The following is an 11,888-nucleotide window of genomic DNA, read 5'->3' as shown; positions in this document are numbered from 1 at the left end:
ACAGAATTAAAAAAATATCAGAAATGATAACCATGGTATCAACATTCAAACACTAGAAGTTCCAATGTCAGAAGTCCGTGTTACCAGTAATGTTTTTGCAGGGGGGAGCAAGCCCCCTGCACCCCCACACACCCCCTGCATATTATATATTCCAACTCCAAGATTGCACTACAGTGAGGAAAAGGGTACATTTCCCTATCCCCACTGTAGTGCGATCTGATATCAGAATGTCGAATTAGCAAATGTACACTACCATTCGCTAATGTACATTCAAGCATTTTTCTATGTTGTCTACATACACAGGTCTCCTCACCTTCAGGTTCCCTAACTACGTAGTTACCTTTTTATACTGAAGATTCAGGTTTCTGAGCATGGTGAATATGCAAATGAGGTGTGAACTCATTAGAATTGCTGAATCCCAAATTCTTGGCTCTGTGCAGCGGATGTAAACATAGTGCAGGCACTCTCTCAGTGTTTGTCAATAATAGATTGCAACTGTGATTGATTACTGATAGGGATAAGGAAAACAGAAACACAATTCAGACTCCCTTACCTCCAGTGTGTGTGTCCACCAGGTTAAACTTACAAAGTGTAGAAGTAATTGGTTTTTAATCTTTAAGATGGTTTTAAATGTACATAAGCAGCACACATTTCACAGTTTCTGTTCAGTAATATCCAACCACCCATGCAGTGTTGAAAACAGTATATTATTGCCATTTAATATTTGTACACATTTTAAGGACTATGATACAAAATGCCTTACAGACTGCATGTTTCAGATTATCGCTGAGATAAGAGAAGAATGAACACTATACAAAGATAAGACAGAGCTGCATTTCTGCAAACAATAGTCATAAATGATTATGTGATCACTCATTGCACTACATCTGAAATTAACGCGTGTACAAGCAACTCAGATGTGTACAAGTGCCATATGCCTTGTTAATACTGTGGATGATTTTGGACGTGTTTGAATTCACAATGATTTTCATTCCTGCTGCAAAGCATGTCAGAGGGGGATAAGACACCCTTACTCTGTTTTGTAGGTTCATAGGTTCCTTGTTGTGAGAGTTCAAATCTAGACTTGTGTAAAAGTCTTTCATGTGTACTAGCATTTATTTGTAATGCTTTATATATACATATATATATATATATATATATATATATATATATATATATATATATACATATACATATATATATATATATATATATATATATATATATATATATATATATATATATGTATATATATATATATATATATATATATGGGTCTACTTTGAAAGACCGACACGCTACTTCGCTGACACAAAAATCACCGACGCCAGATAACCGACAACACACAAAACCGACAATGCAAAACACTGAACACCATAACACCGACACACGGAACGTAAACAACACACTACACTACATAGCATAGCCACTAGCCCTAACCCAAACCCTAACCCTAAGGTCTGACACTATCGCACACTTCACCTACCTGCACCCTAACCCTAACTCACTTAACCCACCCCTAGCCCAAGGTCCGACACTATCGCACACTTCACCTACCTGCACCCTAACCCTAACTCACTTAACCCACCCCTAGCCCAAGGTCCGACACTATCGCACACTTCACCTACCTGCACCCTAAACCTAACTCACTTAACCCGTCCCTAAACTACAGTCCCTCACTATCACACACTTACCTTACCCGAACCCTAACTCCGACACTAACACACACTCACCTTTCCCACAGCCTAACCCGAAATCCCACAATATCGCACACTTACCTCACCGCTCCTAACTCCGTCACTGTCGCACACTTACCGGGTCGCGATCACACATTACCCTTGTCGGTCTTTCTGCTGTCGGCAAATCACCCTGTCGGTAAACTTACCTGTCGGTCGTTTGGTCTTCGTTTTCTGCGTGTCGGGGAATCGTCGGTTCGGTCATTTAAAGTAGACCCATATATATATATATATATATATATATATATATATATATATATATAGATAGATATACTTATATATTTTTAAAATATTGGTATTTGCATGGTGCATGGCTTAATGCAAACATGTGAAATGGATAAATGCAATAAATATCATGTAATGTACTTTTGTGATAAACACTATATCAACTATACCTGTGAATCACGTGTGTGTAGCACATCTGCTAAACACTGTGATTCACACAGTATATACTATCTATAGATCATGGTTCAAGTCCCATATTTGTCTTTTAAAGATGAAATCTAAGAAACATTACTCACATAGATAAAACAATTTTAGCTTTGCTTTTCACATTTGTGAGTCACTTACTGTCACGCAAACCTGGAATAATGGCCCACACACAAAGCAGACAGAATGCCCAAAGGCATTCTTGATTTCAAAAAGGACACATTGTTGCATTTTTTGCTTTCCATCACACAAATGCACTAAGTTGCATTGTGTGGTGGTTAACATCCTTCCCAGAACCTGCAGGTCTAGAACACCTGCACAGAGGAAGCAGACAGTAGAAAATTTTAAAGTGGATACATTCTATCCAGTATGTTGGGCACCCTGCAAACACAGTAAGTGGCATTGTATGGTGGCTAACGAAAGAATGAATATGAAAATATCCACCTGCGTTGGAACTATTCCTGTGAAAGCAAGTGTAAGTGCAGGGCTGCAATACAGATGATCCTCAGTTCCAAATATTTTTACTGTTGTTACTTTTTACTTTGTATTAAAATTCACATGAAAAAAATGATTACACACTCCCAATTTTATTGAGGGTTGCACACTCAATTTTAATAGGCTCATATGAGTTATTTGTGTGAGTGAGGGTGCACTGACTAATATGTTTCTGTAGTCATAATTGTGTTCTCTGGCCCTAGATGGTCTTCAGACTTCAATAATACTGATACACACAGGGATATATAAACCAGGACCTTGTCAGGTCACACACATACATAGTTAACCACTCAGTCTGTTGTGTGTATTTATATGAAAATGAATAGTATGTTTTAGAAGCACATCTTATGTGGCAAGGATGCAAAATCAACACTCTGCAAGAAAATGTTTTGTCTCTTATACAAAGGTTTGAATCTCATGTAAAGCCACATGAAAAATGTGTGAGGTCATAAAATGAATGCCCAGTACATGTCTACAAAGTTAGATCACCTAACAGTTAGAGCAGCAAACAACCCTTAAATTAATTCAAAGTGTCAGATTAAGCTTCCAGTTTCAAAAATTGCTTTCTTCACTTTTTGCCACTATTGTTTTCCACATAACATCTCACGATGTTGTTGGCATTGTTGTTTGGCTTTGCACACTACCAGTAAATGTGATAATAGGTACTGGTAGAAAATCGTTTTAATTATTACTGTTTTCTCTGAACAGACATGTCTGGTGGTATAAGGTAAAGTGCCCAATTTAGGGCACAGAGATGGGGTATTGAGGAGTCCAGAATCTTCATTGTACTCCTTGTAAGGCACCACAGCCGAAGGCTCTTGAAGGGGAACTATACCAGCTCCCATTACAAGTATGAGGCATGGAATAGTCTAGCCAAGGCTGTCTCCAATGCAACTGGCATTCCATGCACTGGAAAACAGTGTAGGCATCACTTTAATGACTTGAAAAGGCACAAGAGAAATACACTCAACCAGTAGCTGGATGAGTTCAGGACTGCTGACATTCCACAGTTGTGTAGGTATCCTGATAAAGAGAATTTATAGTAGATGAAAAGCTGCTTATAGGCAAGACTGGTACGCATAGTGCTCTTCTCTTGTTCTCTTCTCTTTATTTTACAGCCAATGCAGATATTATGTTGAATAAAAGTGCCCATGCTGAGTGTCTAGAGAGACTGTGGGAAGCAATGGGTATGAATGTAGCATATCAGAACTATTATTTTAGCTAAAGTATTGATTTTCTATATAGTTGTACTGAAGTAAGCATCCATATCCTAACTGTAAAAGCAAGCATGCTTGCTTCAGTCTGTAGAACTAGCTAACTGTAGGAGTCAAGTCTAATATTGTCATCAGATGTTGTGGGTTCAAATACCACAAGTAAGAAATATATGCCTGCCCCTGCCCCATCATATCCTGTACCGATACCCAGCACATCTGGGACCCAACCTGGCAGTACTGCCTCTGCTGCCCCTGCATTACCTGGCCCCTCCCCATCAAGTAGCTGTACCCCAGCAGCTGGTGTTGTGATACCCTTTGGAAGAAATGGCAGAGATGATTATTTTATCACCCACCAGGAGACGGCAGGGGTGGTGGATAGGTTTGTGCACAGAACTATTGGTGCACGCTTACACTAGATGGTGAGGCTGCTCTCAGTTATGGTTCATAGGAAAAGACTTCAAGGACTCCAGCAGCCAATGGAGTAAGGGGACAGTGATAAAAGTCCTGCAAGTGAGGACAAGAATCTCACTGTCCCCATGTTTGATGGGTATGGGCATCCATTGTCCTCTCCATAACCTCAATCATGGTGTCTTCCAACTTGTTGTGTCCATCACTGTCCCTATGTCTTGTCTTTGTCCTGTTTGTTTCCATCTGCTTCCTCATCTGCCCCACTTACCTGATCCAGAAATAACTTACCCAACCTTCCTGTCTTACTGAAGTAAAAAAAAAAGAAACGGACACCTGTCCCACAAAAAAAAAAAATCATCCCATACATAGCTCTACAATTTGTGCATATCTTCTTGACACACTTGATTCAGTCCCAATGGCTATACAACATGATTTTTTTTTGTCATCCCTCTTTGTTGAGGTGACAGTCAAAATTCAGCTATTTTACACTATTGAAGAAGTGGATAGCTGTGGTTCTTTCCTACTTCCCTTCTGCAAATTCCTATATTGGTTTCCCTTTGTTCTTCCTCCATGCTTTCACCCCATTTCATCACTTTCCCATCTACCTCATTTTAACTCCTTTAATCTGGTTAAAAAATAGAATCACACACAACATAAAAAAACAAACAATGGAGCTCTTCACTTTTTTCCCTCTGTGTTTGGGCTGAGTTTGGCGTCATGTTCCAATGCCAGGTGATGCTGAATGGCTCTTCAATGGTGTGGTTACCTCCATGCAATGCTGCTTAAACGTGTTGTGCTAAGGTAACACAGTCAATGTAGAATAAAGATTTTTTTTCATTGCATTATAAATACATATTTAAAACTATTAGATACACCTGGATTCAAACCATAAATCATCTAGACTCTGAAAGAAATGTGTCAATGCATTTACAACTGCTGCCACACAGTCAGCAGTAGGTGTGTTTCATAGACTCAGTACTCAGAACTCTTATAATTTTATCAATAAGCCACAGGCTTGTATTTGCTCACTGCCTAATTATGCACAAATAGAGAAAGGAGTAGAAATTTGCATCTTGCATGTATAAACACTTTGCCTTCAATAATGCAAACCTGCTGCTCTGCATTGGCATTGAGCTATAGAAAGTAGACAATAGCATGTATTCCTTCTGTTTACTGCCCATTTAGTCTTCATGCTATGAAAGTACATGTAAAAACACAAACAAAGGGAAGGCACTTTTTTAAGGAAAGAACACATATTTACATTGCACCCATCTGTTATCTCCACTCATGCCCTTCAAACTTGGTCTCTCAGTACATGTTCACAAATATATCAACTACACTACAGAAATAAATAACAAATGCTTTCTTATATACCATGCACATCTTTATAATGACAATACACATTCAGATTTTCCATTATCTGTAGTAATGTGGACAGCTGTTTCCAAATAATTTGCAAACCTGTCTTTTTAAGGTATACCTGAACATTGAAAACACAACAGCAACTGCTACACTTTACAAAGTCATACATATGGTAACATTCAGATCTTTAATATCTTGACAGTTGTACATGGTTAGCTATCCATTTCAGACAGGCCTCCCAACATCTCTCAAACATAAAATACTGATGTCATCCGCAATAAATAGTCCTGTAGCCTTGGAAAAGTCAGATTTGTGCTATGGTGTTTAAATTTAGTAGTGAGTTTTCTGGTTTGTGTACTTAGGTAGGGGTTCTAATCTCACTTCAGAGGATTTTACATCTGCATGTGGGACACTACTATTGTCATCTTCTCCTCACCAGACACTGCTGATGTCATTACTTATAAAGTGTTTGACACTCTTCAAGTCAGACTTGTACTGTGGTGCTTGTGTTAAATACAGAGGCCTCTACTCAGTGTACTTAGATAGGTAGGGGCTCTGTTCTCATTGCAGTCAACTGCTGTGTGTGTGTGTGTGTGTGTGTGTGTGTGTGTGTGTGTGTGTGTGTGTGTGTGTGTGTGTGTGTGTGTGTGTGTGTGTGTGTGTGTGTGTGTGTTCAGTTGATTGACATTAGAGAAAGCATTTTACATCAGCATGTGGGATACTGCTATTACCATCTTCCTCTTAACAGACTCCACTGATGTCATCAGCTATAGGTGTCTTTCAAGCATGTTCTGTTAAAGTCACAGGCTAGGTTAAGATCACTAGAGTGAGTGAATCTTGTGCTATTAGATTTGCAGATGTGCAGCATTTCCATCAGGGCAAGGTTAAATACTGGCCTCTAGGCTAAACAGAAGCCCCCTCTCAGCAGCCTATATGATACAGAGTACAGTGACAGGGCTTTCAGTCTAACCATGTACATCATGGCATTGTTTGCAGGCCCTGTATTTTCTTGTTGAGAACCTCCTGTGGTCTCTCCATCTGTTGCAGATTTTGGGTGAGGAACATTTAAAAGGGAGAATTGTACTCTATTAGTGGTCTGATGAGGGTTGAGTAGAATGGTGTTATAACATACTCAGACCAGGATGCAATGTCTTGACTTATGAGGCATATAACATAGAAAGTGTTCCTAACCACTGTGGAAACTTGGTGGTCGAAGTTCAGATTGCAATCTACCTGTGCTCCCAGGTATTACACCACTGGATTTAAGCTTGGGTGGATGTTGTCAATACTGTAATTAGCAGGGGATTCCACTTTGTAAAAGGCAATAATAAGGGTACTTTTTTGCATTTAATTTTAGATCATGTAGCTTTGGAACCAATCATGTGTCTGTGTTAACCCCTCCTGTAATATGTAAACAGGAATGATGGAATCAATGATTGCACCCAGTTTGCAATCATCAGCAAACTGGTTAAGCCAAAGCCCTGCTTCTTTAGTCAGGACTTCTGAGAAATAGATTCCAAACAATAAAGGGTCCAGCACAGATCCTTGTGGTGCACCACTTGAGATGGCTCTGCTGATAGAGGCTAAGTCATCAGCTTTGACAGTATATGTTCTATCAGTGAGCCAACTGGCTAACCATCTAGTGATGTAAGGGTTAATCCTCTGCTGAGTGAGTTTCTCAATGATACCTGAGTGATGAATTGTATCAACATCCTTGGTCAGATCAAGATAGGAGATACGTACTGTCTTACCTTCATGTAGACCTTAGGTGACTTTCTCAAAGAAGTCATCTAGGTTTAATGAACATGATCTAACCTTATCAAAGCCAAATTGGTTTGGGTCTAGAATTTGAAGGTCACCTATGTCCTTGTTGATAATGTCCATAATGATTCTTTCCATGGCCTTGCAGATGAGGCTGATAAAACTTATAGGTTTATAGTTCCCAGGGTCAGTTTATAGCCCCCCCTTTGTGCAAGGGGATCACTGCTGCTGTTTTTACTTTGCTGGAACAAAGTCAGTTCTCAGGCTATGATTAAGGAAGACACTATTTGGGTCCACTAAGTACTTTATTAGGTTGCTTAGTAAGCAACCTGGGATGTTATCTGGTACCAATGACACTGTGTTTCTAGCCTTGGAGAGTGCAGATATGACATGATGTCTAGAGATAATAGGCAGAGGACTGGTGTCAGGTATGCTTTTGAGTATGGTCAGTGGGGACAGGGGATTGAAGTTTGCACCAAATCTGTCATCTAGCAGGTTGGCAATTTCCTCCAATGCCGTTTCATGTTTAGGTTCCTAGCATTAAGCAGTAGACCTTTGAGTTTGCCTCCAATGGATATTGTTACATCAGAATTGTTGTTGCTTTGACATTGTCTAAAAAAGGCACTATGGGGGAGGCAAGTGCCTTTGCCAGTGTCTGACAGTCTAGAGGACACAGGTGCTGACCATCTCTGGCAAAGCAGTGTGGGTTGTTGACCATGTCATTCCAGGCTGAGAAATACTGTATTCCCCTGGATTGAAACCAGAAGCTAAGCCAATTGTTGAAGTCCATCATCTGTTGTTTATATTGGGGCATCATCCTGGGTAAAGGTAGAATGCTGCTAAGGGGTAGGGTTATACTTGCCTAGGACAGATAATGTGAGAGTTCAATCATGTGTCTTTTCTCATAGTCCAGAGAGGTACTTCTCAAGTAATTCATCCTGAGATGATCTATGACAGAGTTGTTGAGTAACATGAGTCACCAGGTATGATACAATTGTATGCATATTTTTGGAGTATTAGGACATGTGTTGTAGTGGAGTAGATCAACTGTCAACATAGTTCACATTCCACCATCACAGTGACAACTGCAGTATGGCATAGGTATGCAAGTGTCTACATACCATCATTAAATGCTTTGTGACACACATCAATATAAATTCATATTGATTACATGGTTGCATAAATCTTGTCTCCTACATATGTTGTTAATCTGTGATATACATAACAATGTATCACCTTTTGATACAATTGCAACCCTGGGGAATTCATTGTATGTGTGGTTGTGTTGTTAGAAACAAGGATTAGTGAGCAGGTCAGCAGCACTGTTGTTTGGCCATTGTCATTTGTGTAAGAAAATGTCCTTCATGAACTGCAAACAACTGATCTATAATGTGCCCTGATATTCAGGCTGCCCAAACAAAGCTTGCCCATGAAACACATCAAGGCATATGTTGTGCAATTGATGTAAGGAGATGACAATGTTACTGTTGTATGAATGTGTGCATGGTACCAGTGTGTGGAATGTGATGAAGGACCATGGTTTTATGTGCAGGTCTTTTCACAAATCATGTTTTCCAATACAATTGAAAAGTTAAGTGGAATACACAACTAAGCACAGATGTGCATGTGGACGCCATCAGAAATAACCAACCAGTGTGAATAGACAATCTGCTAGCTGCCTGTGTGTCTCACATGTCAACACCCTGTCATCATTGTCCATCAGCCAAAGTACACATGCAGACCTTACTCAGTTTCTATGCTAAGAAGGGCAGCACACTTGTTCACTCTGTATGGCTAATAACACAGAACCAAAGGGCCATGACAACATCACAGATTGCCTATAACATGATTCAGAACATGGACCTACCAGACACAGTTGGATCCATACTTCAACACAGCCTCCAGATGGAATAATTTCCCACAGAAGGGTGTACATCAACATGTAGCCATCTGACTAGGGGGGAGCAGACAGCACTTTATGCATGCATGTATAGACACATCTTCTATGAGGTAGACCAATGTGTCATTATGGACCTTTTCCAAATGGACACTGGTAATATCCCAGCTGTGTGTGAGAGACACGTGTAATTTGTTCATGCTACACCCATGTCTGTTACATCTGTTAGCTGTTCTCAAGCAGGTCAATGAGGGCATGCATGATGACAACACTATCATCCTGTGGAACTTGACCAGGCCAAGGTATTTGACACAAATCCACACTGAGGTATTACTGAGACACTGTTACAAGTGGTCTAAAACACCTATATCATCAAGTGGGAAGACCACTGGATCACATAGGTGACATATAAATGTGATGAATTGTGTATCTCTATCTAGAGTTCAGTGCTCAGGACTGTACCTCAAGGTTATGTGCTAGGGCCTTTCCTATCCATTATTTAAGTCACAGAAATCAAGAATGGCATACATGTCATGTGTCCAAACAGCTGTCTGGAGGACTTGCAGATTATAGACAATCATTGAATCCAACTGTGATATTAGTATAATGTAAACAACATCAGCACACACAAATAATTGCTGCCACAACCATGAAGACACATGAGATGAAACAAAACCATGGGGGATTTGTTATGTTATAAAAGCAAATGCACAACCTAATGATAATGTAGACAGCACACCCCTATGAGCAGATGAAGTGGTATGTGACCTATGTATCAGGTAGGTGATATGCAGAATGTCCACCAGCATGTGCTCACAGTGGTGACAAGTCCCTTGCAAACCTCTCAACTGTACAGATTTTCACAGAATGTCCAGATTTTTGCCTCATATGTTTGGTCTGTTATTCATAAAAAAATAGTTTTTTGACAAATCACTGTGATTATCTAATGATTAAAGTAACTAAATAATGACATGCATTTGAGTTTCAGACTTTATATCCTTCAGGTTCAGAAAAATCCATGCTAACACAAATCCTATTATTCTAGCAACTTTCTAAGTTTATAAGAGCAATATTTAAAACGTGTCCCTATTTTTGGGTCTGTGTCCCCATATTATGACAGGCTTTGCCAGATTTTTGCACTAAGAAGTTGAGAGGTATGCTCCCTTGTATGTAAAACAACTCCTGGGTATGTGCAGGACATCCACATCAAAGGACATTATACTAACATAGTTCACAGTCTTTATCATACCAATAACTGAATGCAATTTACCCTTTTTCATGTACCTCCATACACATCTTCCACAGATGCATAACTCAAGTGTACCACATTTGCCACAGTAAACCCCCTCACATCTTATTGGCGAATCCTAAGTATTTTTTTAGTTGCATAAACATTAGTGTCTGATGGTGCAGACACCACATCAAGGTGTTATACCAGATGCGTGTGTGATACATGTTCCAGTGATGTACACAGTACATGCATAGCTGATTGATGACATTGATGGTATGGGTTATATTCCTGACAGTGTGGACTGTGCTAGATATATGCCATACAAGGATCTATATTAGTTCGCCGAAATTTATTTTCAGCAAACAAGTATTCTTCGACCCCTATTCAGCAAAAATCACTTCTGTGATTTGCTGAATAATCCAAGGGCAAAGAATTACTTGCCCACAGCACAACGGACCCATGACTAGCTAAACTGAACCCACTCAAGTGGGGGGCTTTACCCCCCACACCCCCTAACTATATATACCAACTCCGAGATCGCACCACAGTGGAGAACAGGGGAAAGTTGTGTAGTTGGCTAACTATGGCTTTGCCCTTGGAATATTCAGAATGTAATGCCCATGCATTGGCCCAGTAATCAAGGACCCTCAATCCTCACAACTAGCACCAGTGAGGGGTGTGCACATTAGGGGGATAACAAGTACACACACAGTAAAGTACAATTTCCCTTAAGGGCACACAGAGATTACAGTCAGTCTGGGGCTGGTTTCTCCCTTTCTCTCCAGATCCCCAATAAGACTCCCCACTGGCACAGCTATAAGGTCCAAATCTCTGGCTAGTAGTCAAGCTAAAACCTCCAGCACCCTCTCTGCCCAACAAGTGCTTCATGTCCCTGCCCAAGTAGCTGACAAAAACACACTTTAAGATTTGATTTATATACAAACACACAGACACTCCTGGGGAAGACTGGCACAGGTTCTCCAGTTATGCCCCTTTCTGCCCAGATTATAAGGTAGTACCAACTGCCACCAACCTCTAATATGAGTTACTATAAGGCCCTTCTCAAAGGGTGACCAATTTCACTGTGTAATGTTGTGGTTATCCAAACAGTAAGTGTGATTGAGCAGCAAGACTATTGGAGTGGCTTGGACAGTATCACCAAATAAATGCAAGTACTCTCTAAGAGCTTAAATTATCTCTACACAAAGCAGCCACAGTTAAAAGTTTAAAAAATATTTAATAATAAATAATAAAAACACAAGACAAATCTCATCAATTCAACACAGTGCTAATCAAGAGTTGAAAAATCACAGGTTAACAGAAACTCAAAATTTACATTTCTTTGTATGTTGCAC

The sequence above is a fragment of the Protopterus annectens genome, chromosome 10.part0, assembly GCF_019279795.1.
Source record: "Protopterus annectens isolate FY-2018-M chromosome 10.part0, PAN1.0, whole genome shotgun sequence".
Taxonomy (NCBI): Eukaryota; Metazoa; Chordata; order Ceratodontiformes; family Protopteridae; genus Protopterus; species Protopterus annectens.
The sequence above is the reverse complement of the archived record's forward strand: the minus strand, read 5'-3'. Positions refer to the sequence as shown.